Source organism: Coregonus clupeaformis, chromosome 9, assembly GCF_020615455.1.
Source record: "Coregonus clupeaformis isolate EN_2021a chromosome 9, ASM2061545v1, whole genome shotgun sequence".
Classification (NCBI taxonomy): Eukaryota; Metazoa; Chordata; class Actinopteri; order Salmoniformes; family Salmonidae; genus Coregonus; species Coregonus clupeaformis.
In genome coordinates, this window is record NC_059200.1 from 25312635 (window position 1) to 25328480 (window position 15846).

The 15846-nt window shown below is 43.4% G+C and overlaps 1 protein-coding gene across 1 annotated transcript in view; it reads left to right on the top strand.

The window, feature by feature from the left end:
• The first annotated feature begins 15683 nt into the window (after positions 1-15683).
• fam169ab (family with sequence similarity 169 member Ab) overlaps positions 15684-15846 on the top strand; it is a 37852-nt gene continuing 37689 nt past the window's right edge. The window contains exon 1 of the mRNA XM_041886807.2: positions 15684-15836. The gene's annotated coding sequence lies outside the window, so the exon portion shown is untranslated. The remainder of the gene's footprint in view (positions 15837-15846) is intronic.

A 15846-nucleotide genomic window follows, 5' to 3' on the forward strand; every position in this document is an offset into this window, starting at 1 on the left:
GCTCATCTGTGTCAGACAAAGGCAAAACACCCTCCAAAATGAAGGATTGGGCCGCCCCAGTGTCTCGCAGCATCTTCACCGGATGCTTAACAGCATTGCCACTCTGCAGAGACACGGACCTGTCTGAAACAAAGGGTTCATACACATCTGATCCAAAATCTTGTTTAGGAGATACACTAATCCCAACCAGAGAGTTAATGGGCTGGAGTGCTCCCACAAGAAGAAACTGCTTTTTCTCTCTCTAATTGTTCTGTTTCAACTTAAGACACTGAGAGACAATGTGTCCTTTCTCACGGCAGTAATGGCAAACTGGGAGATACGAAAAGAAAGTTATCTTTGGTCACTGTAGAAAAAGACTGAAATCTTGCAGTAGGAGGTGACTTTTCTGGATTGCTTTTTGCATAGGGATAACTACTGGGTGATTTGTCTCACTCTTGAGGACTGCAGCTCTCTCAAGAGTGAGATCCTTGTGCTCATAAATGTAGGTAGCAACCCTTTCATGAAGGCAATTTTTGAACTGCTCGAGAAGTATAAGTGTCTTTCAATCCTCAAGTCCTTGACCTCTTGAGAACCGCACCACCGATCAAAAAGACATGCTTGTTCCCTTGCAAACTCAACATGACTTTGATTCTGTCTTTCGTAATTTATGGAACTGTTGTCTGTATGCCTCTGGGACCAACTCGTAAGCACAAAGGATAGCAGCTTTAACAGTGTCATATCTGAACTCTGGTCAAGAGATAAAGTGGCGTACACTCTCTGAGCTTTTCCCAGTAGAACACTTTGGAGGAGCAGTGACCAAATATCACGCAGCCATTTTAAGAATGTGGCAATCCGCTCAAACAGAGTAAAATATATGTCCACCTCCTTTTCATTGAAAGGCGGTACAAGTCTTTTTCGACCAAAATCAAACTCTGTTGAGGTTGCAGGATGGACTGGAGTGCTTCCAGATCTATCTCCCTTAATCGAATGACATGCACACGTTGTTCTTGTTTAGCTGCATGCTCAACTTGTCTTCCCTTGTTCTCGAGCTCTAATGTCTTATAACCCCTCAGGGTGGATGTCAGTGACAGAAACTCTACCATAAAAGTGCATTTTGAACACTCCAATATCTGGGCACAGCAGAGCTTCAGAGTAGGTGACTAGAGCGACTACCATACTCATGGAAACTAGATCCCGGATGAGCCACCATTTTGTTACGTTCCCCAGCAAGAAAACAAAAATGTTTCTTAAACAGAAGGGGGGACTAACAAAGAGTCACTGACAACAAACAAAACGAAACAGGTGGGGTTTTAGGAGGGGTTCTGAAAGACACTCAAGGGGGTGTCCACTGAACGTTGACTAGCAACAACAACTCGGACCTAAAAGACACCCACCATGAGCGCCCACTAAATTTGCCCACTAAGAGGCAAACAAAAGAAAAACCCACACCAAACCTAAAGATAGGAAGCAAACCAAAATGTGGAGCTACATGAGAGCTACAGTCTGGGTACCAGCCTTTTAAGCTACTCCTTGCCACTCCTTTGTTTGGCAAATAACAGGAGTGGCAAGGAGTAGAATGTAATAGCTGAACAGAGACGGCAATCAGGCTAAGATGACCTGGGTCGTTCCACATAATTTGGCCCTTTTTGGTAGTGTAACTTGGTTAAAAAAATAAACGATTTCACCTAATTTTAATATTCTGTCATGAAGGGCACATGTTCAACTTTTCCTATCTCTTAAATATTAAATTACTATAGTAAGTGCCTATTAAGTGCCAAATAAACTAACAGGGTTGACCATAACAGGGATGATGATGTCATCTTAAATCATCCATAAATCCCCTTGTGAAAAAAATAGTTAATAAGGAAAAGTTCCACCATATTAAAATAAACTTCAGTTCACATAACAGGCTTTACCTTAAAATGAGGGACAGGTTGTTGTTTTTTAACCTTAAAATGAATCATTAACTACATGAAATGAATAATAATCTTCAGAAATGACTGGGAAAGCAACACAATAACTAGAGCTTTAAAATGATGGAGAAAAGTTGGAGAAATATGGGAATTAAGTGGGTTAAACTCTTCCTAGAAGTCACAGAGGGTGCATGGAGTGACATGTCAAAATGCAGAAAGTCTTTATTCATATAAAACATCTGATTTATTAAATGTTCCATGTGGTCTATATTAAAGGGCACTTCATTTAATATAACAGGCTTTTAAAATTCAATATTTGTGCACAATTTCTACTTAAGATATCTTCAGTTTAAGAAGAATTTGGTTTGAATAGCTAGGTCATTATATCTAAACATTATCAGGGGACAAAAGGAGAGGGGAGCTTAGAGGAGGAAGAGAGGGAGAGAGAGGGAGAGAGAGGGAGAGAGGGAGAGAGAAGGAGCAGAGGAGGGAGAGAGTGTACCCGGCTAGTTAGATGCTTGTCACAAATTCCATGGATGAAAGCGAGCTAGAGAGAGAGAATGTTTTGTTTTGTCAGGTAACATGTTCCTCTAACCTGCTAGACTGGAACGGAGCAGAGCAGGATGCAGGATGCAGGATGCAGGATGCAAATGGAGCCGATGGAAATAAATGGTTAGATGGGAGCTGGAGAGACTTCAAGCCTTGTGTGTTTGTTTGAATAGTCACCATTACATTTACATTTACATTCAAACATGTGGTTTCTATATGTTTAATGTGTTTGATACAATTCTATTACAATGAGCCTGTCCTCCTATAGCTCCTCCCACCAGCCTCCACTGTGTTCAACTGCAGCGTGTATGCTTCCTCAAAATGGACACTCACAGATATTGGGCACGTTCAAGTTCGTCTACAGTGGCTAATGCAGCCAACTGTAGACGAAAGTCGATGAGTGAAGTAGGGGAGGTGCATTTGCGATAGCTGAAAGTCAGACATTGTTACTACAGCAAGAAACATAGTTTATAAAAAGTTTTTCTTTATAATAAACATGTCTCTTACCCCTGTATCACACACAAACTGAATTCACAATCATGTGTACATTGTAGCCTAATCAATTGGTGAGAGAGGTCTCAAATATTACATTCATTTGCACACAGTATACCCTATACATGAGTCACGGAAAAGTTTGTTCCTGTTTCAGTCGTGGGTCAAACAAAACACCCTAATGATTAGTTGACAATAGCCTCCCACGATGCAGGCAATAGCTGCAGATCGAAGTTGGTGAGAAGCAAGTTCATACAGTGGACATGAATGTGCAAGTCTGACAACTTTTATCCCCATAATGCAACACAGTTTTGAAAGGTGATGACCAACATGTTCACCGAATTGACAAAACTGATCTGCTCAAACGCACCCACTATCCACATATTTCTTGCTCTCTCTCTCTCTTGCTCTCTCTCAAACACACACACACTGTTTTGGCACCTGTTAACATTTTACATTTTACATTTTAGTCATTTAGCAGACGCTCTTATCCAGAGCGACTTACAGGAGCAATTAGGGTTAAGTGCCTTGCTCAAGGGCACATTTACGTCATTTAGCAGACGCTCTTATCCAGAGCGACTCACAAATTGGTGCATTCACCCTATAGCCAGTGGGATAACCACTTTACAAAGGGGTGTATGTGAAGACTTGCAAGGGGTTCTGGTGCCGGAAGACGGCCCATCCTCCCAGGCTCCCCATGAGCCTGTGTAGGGATCATATCCAATGTTCCCTCAAATTGTCTCAGGCACTGAGCAAATTTCTGGTCTGCTGAGCGCAAACTTGAACGTTGTGAAAATTCTGTGCAACTTCCAGCGCACGTTTACTGTGAACACTGAGGCTGTACCCGCTTTAAGTTAAAGTTTTAACAGTGGCCATGCAGGCTACTGTGGCTATTTGATCATAATGTAGGCCTACCAGAGTGGCCTACCATCAAAAACAATGGAGAAAATGCATCCCATAACATTTTAACATGTAAATAGATGTTCTATCATTCAGCCTACAGTAGCAGCCAATGTGTGGTGTTCAATGTTGAAAAAAAACATGCAGGCTTGACATTAACCTGTTTATCCACTTGTCCTTCAGACAAGGAGGTGACTGAAAATGCTATTGTGTTGTTTGGTGCAAGAAACCACTTTGCAAAATAAAATGCATTATTATTCTCATACCATTATTACAGAGAATCAGACAAATTATGCTACCCTCTGCCTATTGGCTACTTAGCTTATTCAAGCCTGTCTCAAAATACAACACTGCCCCTTTAAGGCAAACAAAAGCTCTTTACCTGACAGGCTTTTCAAAAATGTCTAGAAATGTACACGTTTTGTGCTCTTGCAGGAAGCAATCACTCCCCTATTGCTGACTACAAATTATCTATAACTGGGCTAATAACTCACTAACTAGCAAAGGATATGAACAAAATGTGCACACGTGGCTACATGCAGCTCTCGCTTTGATCTCAAAACAAGGGCATCTACTCACGACCGCTCATGCTGTAAACACAATCCAGTTCAAAGTAAATGCCACAGATCCATATATGGCAATATGGATTGTTTATGCTGCACCGGTCTGTGTAGAGTATGGGCTGAGTAGTGAGTGTCAATGCAATAGAATCCTAATCCGATGCATTCTGCCTACAACAAAATCTCTTGCAAAATTTCTAAAAATCTGTTTTCGCTTTGTCATTATGGAGTATTGTGTGTAGATAGTTGAGTTGTTTTATTTATTTAATTAATTTTAGAATAAGGCTGTAACGTAACAAAATGTGAGAAAAAGTCAAGGGGTCTGAATACTTTCCGAAGGCACTGTATCTACCTCGATCACTCCAGTATCCCTGCACATTGTAAATATGGTATTTGCACTGACCCTGGAACTGACTCTGTATAAAGCTACTGACCCTGTAACTGACTCTGTATAAAGCTACTGACCCTGGAACTGACTCTGTATAAAGTTTACTTACTTTCTCATGTTCTTCTTATTTCTATTTCTTGTGTGTTTTTGTTGACATTTGAACCTTGTCTGCTACAGTATATGCTTATTGTCACCCACCTCTCCTGTCCCCCTCCACCGTGATGGTACTTATTTATTTAGTCAGAGGTCATTCATCTATAACAAGTATTATGTGTATACTATGAGTGCTGTATTTAGAACGTATACAAGTCTATAATAGATATGTAATGCAGTGGTTCCCAAACCTCTCCTCTGGGACCCCCAGACGTTTCATCATGTTGTTGTAGCCCTGAACTAGCTCACCTGATTCACTAATCAAGGGCATGATGATTAGTTGACAAGTTGGATCAGGTGTGCTAGCTGTGGAATAGTTCAAATACATAGAATGGCTGAGGGTCCTCAAGGAGAGGTTTGAGAGCCATTGGTGTAATGTATAGGCTACAATCCGAGAAGACAGAAGGTAAGAGAGTATTATCCATATCCACTGCCTTGACCTGATATGATCTGGAAAACCCAGTCTAACTGCCTCTAGGATGAACCTACCTGTCCACATGCTACCTGGACAAGCTATGGACCCTGGGGGTAGAAACAAACAGATAACCAGGCTATAACTAGGCCACAACAAACAGATAACCAGGCTATAACTAGGCCACAACAAACAGATAACCAGGCTATAACTAGGCCACAACAAACAGATAACCAGGCTATAACTAGGCCACAACAAACAGATAACCAGGCTATAACTAGGCCATAACAAACAGATAACCAGGCTATAACTAGGCCACAACAAACAGATAACCAGGCTGTAACTAGGCCATAACCAATTTACGGGGACGGGGACGGGGGGGACATTTGTTCTGTTGGTTTCAGTGTGGTTATCAATCAATCAATTGTTATTTATAAAGCCCTTTTTACATCAGCAGATGTCACAAAGTGCTATACAGAAACCCAGCCTAAAACCCCAAACAGCAAGCAACGCAGATGTAGAAGCACACTCATTTCGAAACAAAGACATGTTCTCTAGAATACTTGTGGTGAGCAGTTGTTTGGCGTAGGTGGATTGCCACAGAGACTGAGGTGGTGGCGGGGGCAAGCTCAGTGTCCACACTTTTTACATTTACATCATTTAGCAGACGCTCTTATCCAGAGCGACTTATACTTCCTGTGTGTCAAAGTTTAGGAATAACTTTTAAGTGTTGCTGTATGGCCCATTAGACAGGATTAGAAGAGGGTGGAATTTTCTGAGCTAAACTGACCAAGATGCTCCTCCAACAACACATAAAACCTAACATAATTCAGCAAAAAAAAATATATATTTTCTCTCATTGGCATATGTTATTTTTAAGTGAGCGCTGATGCCACCCTGTGATAAGCAGTGCCCATTTTGTGTTTGTCCATTCCCAGTGCGCCTCTCCAGGGTGCTGTTGGAGAGACGCAGCGCTCCACCAACGTTCCGTCAAAAAAATTATCTAACATAAATCATGTAGCAGATATTGCCTATGGTAGAAAGCACAGGAGGCTGGTGGGAGGAGCTATAGGAGAATGGGCTCATTGTAATGGCTGGAATGGAATTAATGGAATGGCATCAAACACATGGAAACCATGTTTGACTCCATTCCATATATTTCAGTTGAATGCATTCAGTTGTATAACTGACTAGGTATCCCCCTTGCCCTTTCCTTTCCTAAAAACAGGACAGGTCAAAGTAAAAATGGACAATATGGAATGGACAATCAGGCTACTCACAACTGCTGTCCAGGAATTTCACCCCATGGGCTAAAAAGTCATGATCAGTGATTTCAGGTTTGTATCCGTCAATTTATGACGAGCTGATCATAGCAAAAAAGAAAATAATTCTGCATTTCCCGCTGTGTAAACACATTGATTATCATTGCAAATAGGCTCAGGATAACACCTGATAAAGTTGGGTAGCTGATAGACAAAAGGATTAGTCACAGGAATCAGGACTAATAGTAGCCTAATTCAAGACAAAGGAGATGATTGTGGACTACAGGAAAAAGAAGAGGACCGAGCACGCCCCCATTCTCATCGACGGGGCTGTAGTGGAGCAGGTTGAGAGCTTCAAGTTCCTTGGTGTCCACATCACCAACAAACTAACATGGTCCAAGCACACCAAGACAGTCGTGAAGAGCGCACGACAAAACCTATTCCCCCTAAGGAGACTGAAAAGATTTGGCATGGGTCCTCAGATCCTCAAAAGGTTCTACAGCTGCACCATCGAGAGCATCCTGACTGGTTGCATCACTGCCTGGTATGGCAACTGCTACAGAGGGTAGTGCGTACGGCCCAGTACATCACTGGGGCCAAGCTTCCTGCCATCCAGGACCTCTATACCAGGCGGTGTCAGAGGAATGCCCTAAAAATGGTCAAAGACTCCAGCCACCCTAGTCATAGACTGTTCTCTCTTCTACCGCACGGCAAGCGGTACCGGAGCGCCAAGTCTAGGTCCAAGAGGCTTCTAAACAGCTTCTACCTCCAAGCCATAAGACTCCTCCAAGCCATAAGACTCCTTAACATCTAATCAAATGGCTACCCAGACTATTTGCATTGCCCCCTACCCCCCTCTTTTACGCTGCTGCTACTCTCTGTTTATTATCTATGCATAGTCACTTTAATAACTCTATCTACATGTACATATTACCTCAATTACCTCGACTAACCGGTGCCCCCGTACATTGACTCGGTATCGGTACCCGCTGTATTTGCGTCACTATAGTTAGTTTTACTGCTGCTCTTTAATTATTTATTACTTTTATTATATTCTTTTGGGATTTTTTTTTTTGTATTCTTTCTTACATTTAACATTTAAGTCATTTAGCAGACGCTCTTATCCAGAGTAACTGCATTGTTGGTTAAGGGCTTGTAAGTAAGCATTTCACTGTAAGGTCTACACCTGTTGTATTCGGTGCATGTGACAAATAAAATGTGATTTGATTTGATTTAATAAAGCCAATGCAACTGCCTGTTAGACAAACGGACAGCCTACCATTCATCAAATTCCATTTGCGGGCCTGACACTGTAGGCTACACCCCAGTAAGCACGGACCGACGCAGACGTCTTTTGGACGTATTTCTTTGGTACAGTCCGGACCGGCCTTGATTTCCACTGGCGTTGATTTTTCGGACCAAATAGGAACCAATCATAGACGTCTATGTTTGGTTCAGATTTGGTCCGGTCTGGACCAGCCTTGATATGGCCCAAACATAGACGTCTATAAATGGCACATGTACACAATACACATCTCAATTGTCTCAAGGCTTAAAAATCCTTCTTTAATCTGTCTTCTCGCCTTCATCTACACTGATTGAAGTGGATCTAACAGGTGACATCAATAAGGGATCATAGCTTTCACCTGGATTCACCTGGTCAGTCTGTTATGGAAAGAGCAGGTGTCCCTAATGTTTTGTACATTCAGTGTATAGAACTATGTTACATAGCTATGTAGCTTTTAAAAAAAGACATAGCATAGAATTAGGTATATTATATTCACATACAGTATGTGTCAGTCCTCAGCACCTCATACTGGTTATTAGTGCACTAATAGTTATTGAGAACTTGACCCACAACAACCCCTGACCCAGTGCATGTATGATGGGTTACACTACACCTGTGTTACTTAACATGTTTTGCATCTTCTCAGGAATCCACGGTCATGCCATAGTACAACATAAGGCTTTGCATCTTTTACTACTTTATGGAATAGTCAATGAACAAACATTTGACCAACTGGGGACATTTTGCCGGTCTCCACAAGGAAAAAGGCTATTTCTAGGGGAGTTAGGGTTAGTGTTAAGGTTAGAATTAGGGTTAGGGGTTAAAGGTTTAGGGTTACTGTTAGGGTTACGTTTTGGGGTTAAGGTTAGGGTTAGGCTTAGGATTAGGTTAAGAGTTAGGGAAAATTGGATTTTGAATGGGAATCAATTGGGTGTCCCCACAAGGTTAATAAAACTAGACTGTGTGTGTGCGCATGTGTTTATGTCTTTCATCCTAAACCACAACTGGTATTTCATAATAAACAGTGAAACATAGAAATAAAGTTATGTAAAGCATTTCACTGTTCAGTTTGAGTCAGCTAAACCCATACCATGCATCCTCTGAGGGTTATTCACACACCTGAGAGCAGACTGTATGAATATTTGTTAAAGAACCCCATCTATTGGCTGTTAGGAAGTACAACACTTACGTTAGGTGGTTGGTAGCTGCTGTACTTAATTTCGGCTACTGATTGCAGTCTGCCAGTTTGGCTTTATACATAGCTTGGGCTTTGTCGAGTAAGGCTTAAACTATGTATTTAGATTGTAGTTAGGTATTATAGGTAGGCATCGTGGGCTGTATATTATTAAGTAGTATAGGTAGGCATCGTGGGCTGTTGTGGGTAGCTGTTGTGTAGTTATTGTAGGTTACTTTTGTATTCGGCGGTGCCGGGTGTAGCACGAAGCTAGCTAGCTAACTCACCTCCTGGATTAGCTGGCGAGTAGCTATTAGCAACGGTTGCAACTAAAAACAATATCCTTTTAGCCAGCTACATTCGTTCGCAGCGACGACGTTTTTCAAACAAAGTCAACACAGCAGCCATTGCTAGCTAGCCAACACTACCAGCTGGCTGTACTGTAGTAGCTAAATACAATATCTTTGTGCTAGCTACCCAACGTTTAATCATTGCTGCGTTATGAAAGGTAAGCTTGGCTTCTTATATGGTGTTGAGTAAAGCTTAAACCATGTATTTAGATTGTAGGTAGGTATTGTAGTTTGGTATTATAGGTAGCTTACTCAGGTAGTTATTGAAGGTTATTGTAGGTAATTATTGTAGGTAAGGACTGTATTCGGCGGACCCCGGCGAAGCACGAGGCTAGCTTACCCACTACTTGGACCAACAAAGCTAGCTAGCTAGCTAGCTAGCGGGTAGCTACTGGTAACTTTTTGCAACTGTGGTTAATTGTTTCCAATGTTATTTCATGCTTAAGAGTACCTGTGATTGAGCCAGCTAGCTGCTACCATTCAGCTGTTTTTCTAACCTCATCCGAGGCATTAACGTTAGGTGGTTGGTAGCTGCTGTACTTAATTACAGCTACTGATAACAGTCTGCTGTAGTTTACAACAATTCTAATTTCTAAAGTGGAAGTTGGGAGAGTTTTACTCGGGTGGTTCAGTGAAACAATTATAGTTTCTGAGGTGGAAGTTGGGAGAGTTATATATATATATTTTCTTTTTTGGTGAGGGAGGCCTGCTCTCTCCTTTCCCTGATGTTTAGTTCATTTCATTCCGATCTCCTCTGCATTATTGTAGCCATCTGCTGCAGCCTGTCAACTATGCCTCTGCCTATCCCTGTTCTCTCCTCTCCGCACAGGCTACTCAAACGCCTCACACCGCGTGGCTGCTGCCTCTCTAACCTGGTGGTCCCTGCACGCACCACACACCTGGAGTTCCAGGTCTCAGGCAGCCTCTGGAACTGCCGTTCTGCCGCCAACAAGGCTGACTTCATCCCAGCCTATGCTACCCTCCAGTCCCTCGACTTCCTGGCGCTGACGGAAACATGGATTACCACTGAAAACACTGCTACTCCTACTGCTCTCTCCTCGTCTGACCATGTGTTCTCGCATACCCCGAGAGCATCTGGTCAGAGGGGTGGTGGCACAGGAATCCTCATCTCTCCCAAGTGGTCATTCTCAATTTTTCCCCTAACCCATCTGTCTATCTCCTCATTTGAATTCCACGCTGTCACAGTCACTAGCCCATTTAAGCTTAATATCCTTGTCATCTATCGCCCTCCAGGTTCCCTTGGAGAGTTCATCAATGAGCTTGACGCCTTGATAAGTTCCTTTCCTGAGGATGGCTCACCCTTCACAGTTTTGGGGGATTTCAACCTCCCCACGTCTACATTTGACTCATTTCTCTCTGCCTCCTTCTTTCCACTCCTCTCCTCTTTTGACCTCACCCTCTCACCACCCCCCCACTCACAAGGCAGGCAATACGCTTGACTTCATCTTTACTAGATGTTGCTCTTCTACTAATCTCACTGCAACTCCCCTCCATGTCTCCGACCACTACTTTGTATCCTTTTCTCTCTCGCTCTCCTCCAACACTACTCACTCTGCCCCTACACAGATGGTAACGCGCCGCCGCAACCTTCGCTCTCTCTCTCCCACTACTCTCTCCTCTTCCATCCTATCATCTCTTCCCTCTGCTCAATCCTTCTCCCTCCAATCTCCTGATTCTGCCTCCTCAACCCTCCTCTCCTCCCTTTCTGCATCCTTTGACTCCCTGTGTCCCCTATCCTCCCGGCCGGCTCGGTCCTCCCCTCCAGCTCTGTGGCTTGATGACTCATTGCGAGCTCACAGAACAGAGCTCCGGGCAGCTGAGCGGAAATGGAAGAAAACTAAACTCCCTGCCGACCTGGCATCTTTTCCTCCCTCCTCTCTACATTTTCTTCATCTGTTTCTGCTGCTAAGGCCACTTTCTACCACTCTAAATTCCAAGCATCTGCCTCTAACCCTAGGAAGCTCTTTGCCACATTCTCCTCACTGCTGAATCCTCCCCCCCCCCTCCTCCCTCTCTGTGGATGACTTTGTCAACCACTTTGAAAAGAAGGTTGACGACATCCGATCCTCGTTTGTTAAGTCTAATGACACTGCTGGTCCTGCTCACACTGCCCTACCCTATGCTTTGACTTCTTTCTCCCCTCTCTCTCCAGATAAAATCTTGCGACTAGTGACTGCAGGCCGCCCAACAACCTGCCCGCTTGACCCCATCCCCTCCTCTCTTCTCCAGACCATCTCCGGTGACCTTCTCCCCTACCTCACCTCGCTGATCAACTCATCCTTGACCGCTGGCCATGTCCCTTCCGTCTTCAAGAGAGCGAGAGTTGCACCCCTTCTCAAAAAACCAACACTCGATCCCACTGATGTCAACAACTACAGACCAGTATCCCTTCTCTCTTTTCTTTCCAAAACTATTGAGCGTGCCGTCTTTAGCCAACTCTCTTGCTATCTCTCTCAGAATGACCTTCTTGATCCAAACCAGTCAGGTTTCAGGACTGGTCATTCAACTGAGACTGCTCTTCTCTGTGTCACGGAGGCTCTCCGCACTGCTAAAGCTAACTCTCTCTCCTCTGCTCTTGTCCTTCTAGACCTGTCTGCTGCCTTTGATACAGTGAACCATCAGATCCTCCTCTCCACCCTCTCCGAGCTGGGCATCTCCGGCGCGGCTCACTCCTGGATTGCGTCCTACCTGACCGGTCGCTCCTACCAAGTGGCGTGGCGAGAAGCTGTCTCCGCACCACGTGCTCTCACCACTGGTGTCCCCAGGGCTCAGTTCTAGGCCCTCTCCTTTTCTCCCTATACACCAAGTCACTTGGCTCTGTCATATCCTCACATGGCCTCTCCTATCATTGCTACGCTGACGATACACAACTAATCTTCTCCTTTCCCCCTTCTGATAACCAGGTGGCGAATCGCATCTCTGCATGTCTGGCCGACATATCAGTATGGATGACGGATCACCACCTCAAGCTGAACCCTGGCAAGACGGAGCTGCTCTTCCTCCCGGGGAAGGACTGCCCGTTCCATGATCTCGCCATCACGGTTGACAACTCCGTTGTGTCCTCCTCCCAGAGTGCGAAGAGCCTTGGCGTGACCCTGGACAACACCCTGTCGTTCTCCGCTAACATCAAGGCGGTGACCCGATCCTGCAGGTTCATGCTCTACAACATTCGGAGAGTACGACCCTGCCTTACACAGGAAGCGGCACAGGTCCTAATCCAGGCACTTGTCATCTCCCGTCTGGATTACTGCAACTCGCTGTTGGCTGGGCTCCCTGCCTGTGCCATTAAACCCCTACAACTCATCCAGAATGCCGCAGCCCATCTGGTGTTCAACCTGCCCAAGTTCTCTCACGTCACCCCCCTCCTCCGCACACTCCACTGGCTTCCAGTTGAAGCTCGCATCCGTTACAAGACCATGGTGCTTGCCTATGGAGCAGTGAGGGGAACGGCACCTCCGTACCTTCAGGCTCTGATCAGTCCCTACACCCAGGCGAGGGCATTGCGTTCATCCACCTCTGGCCTGCTGGCTCCCCTTCCTCTGCGGAAGCATAGTTCCCGCTCAGCCCAGTCAAAACTGTTCGCTGCTCTGGCACCCCAATGGTGGAACAAGCTCCCTCACGACGCCAGGACAGCGGAGTCACTCACCACCTTCCAGAGACATTTGAAACCCCACCTCTTTAAGGAACACCTGGGATAGGATAAAGTAATCCTTTTACCCCCAAAAAACAAAAAAGTATAATTGTAAAGTGGTTATCCCACTGGCTATAGGGTGAATGCACCAATTTGTAGTCGCTCTGGATAAGAGCGTCTGCTAAATGACGTAAATGTGCCCTTGAGCAAGGCACTTAACCCTAATTGCTCCTGTAAGTCGCTCTGGATAAGAGCGTCTGCTAAATGACTAAAATGTAAAATGTAAAATGTTAACAGGTGCCAAAACAGTGTGTGTGTGTTTGAGTGAGAGCAAGAGAGAGAGAGAGCAAGAAATATGTGGATAGTGGGTGCGTTTGAGCAGATCAGTTTTGTCAATTCGGTGAACATGTTGGTCATCACCTTTCAAAACTGTGTTGCATTATGGGGATAAAAGTTGTCAGACTTGCACATTCATATCCACTGTATGAACTTGCTTCTCACCAACTTCGATCTGCAGCTATTGCCTGCATCGTGGGAGGCTATTGTCAACTAATCATTAGGGTGTTTTGTTTGACCCACGACTGAAACAGGAACAAACTTTTCCGTGACTCATGTATAGGGTATACTGTGTGCAAATGAATGTAATATTTGAGACCTCTCTCACCAATTGATTAGGCTACAATGTACACATGATTGTGAATTCAGTTTGTGTGTGATACAGGGGTAAGAGACATGTTTATTATAAAGAAAAACTTTTTTATAAACTATGTTTCTTGCTGTAGTAACAATGTCTGACTTTCAGCTATCGCAAATGCACCTCCCCCTACTTCACTCATCGACTTTCGTCTACAGTTGGCTGCATTAGCCACTGTAGACGAACTTGAACGTGCCCAATATCTGTGAGTGTCCATTTTGAGGAAGCATACACGCTGCAGTTGAACACAGTGGAGGCTGGTGGGAGGAGCTATAGGAGGACAGGCTCATTGTAATAGAATTGTATCAAACACATTAAACATATAGAAACCACATGTTTGACTCCGTTCCATATATTTCATTTCAGGCATTACAATGAGCCCGTCTTCCTATAGCTCCTCCCACCAGCCTCCACTGGTTGAAACCATAGCTGTAGTTGAACCAATTGCCCCCATGACAGCAAACATACAGAGAAAGGCTTAAGGATATTTATATAAATGGCCAGTCACACTTAGCCCACTTACCCTATACAACTCAAAAGTATTTAAGTCAGCCACCAATTGTGCAAGTTCTCCCACTTAAAAAGACGAGAGAGGCCTGTAATTTTCATCATAGGTACAAAATGAGAAAAAAAAATCCAGAAAATCACATTGTAGGATTTTTAATGAATTTATTTGCAAATTATGGTGGAAAATAAGTATTTGGTCAATAACAAAAGTTTCTCAATACTTTGTTAAATACCCAGATAAATTCATGTTCATCACTGACCACTTTAGGTCATCATCAGATGCTCCAAAAAAAATCTAGCTAAGTTTTTTCCTCGTTTGACCTGCGTTTACAATGTATCTAATTTCAGTTTGTGTAGTTGTTGGTTTAGCTTTCTGTAACTTTGTAGCAAGTACGGTCTGCATGTGTAGTCACTTATTGTGTCATGATTGCAAGGTGTCCCGATATCTTTTTCAACTGTCCCGTTATCTGGTTTTAATGCCCACTTTAGAATAATGCCCTTCTAGCCAATCAGAAATGAGTATTCAACAATGCTGTGGTATAAAAAAAAACATTAAGAACTGCTCTTTCCATATCTTCTGTATACCACCCCTACCTTGTCACAACACAACTGATTGGCTCAAACGTTCCAGAAGGAAATAAATTCCACAAATTAATTTTTAAGAAGGCACACCTGTTAATTGAAATGCATTCCAGGTGACTACCTCATGAAGCTGGTTGAGAGAATGCCAAGAGTGTGCAAACTGTCATCAAGGCAAAGGGTTGGTATTTGATTAATCTCAAATATAAAATATATTTTGATTTGTTTAACACTTTTTTGGTTACTACATGATTCCATATGTGTTATTTCAAATGTATGATGTCTTCACTATTGTTTTGTGTTAGGTATTACTGCACTGTTGGAGCTAGGGACAAAAGTATTTCGCTACACTCGCGATAACAACTACAAAATATGTGTATGCAACCATGTAACTGTACTCCTCATCCCTGCATATGGGGCTCAGGACAGACCGCTTAGATGTAGAGTTCCATACGTTGTAGCCTAGCCTATAGGCTACTATTGTTGCTGGTCTGAAAACTAAAGACAGAATGTTTCTTAACGCTTTGACTCCATCTACTGTTCAATGCTTTGTGGAATTGTAAAGCACTAGTACAACACACACGTATTGTGAATAGATTGATATGTGGATAGCCTAGGATTACTTCAAATAAATGCTTTTAGGATATCAGAGAGCGCAAATCAAGTTATAACTTAGAAAAATAAATATAGGCCACTATAAATAAATATAATCATGCACTTTGCTCTCATAATGTTGTAAATACATATTTGAAGTAGGCCTATGTCTTACTGTGGTCCCTGGTTGTGTTGGTGGAATGTTTGCCTTGCACATTCTCTCTGTCCCAGCAGGCAATGCTCACATCACGGAGAGCGTGCGTAGTTTTAACAGGCTAGTACAAGCTAGCAACGGAGGCGTTTGTGGTTTTCAAAACATTCAAGAAATAAACCCTATAGTTTGTGCATAAGAAGTAAAAGAAACAGCCTACGTGTCATCAACAGGATTAGGTGAGTTTCC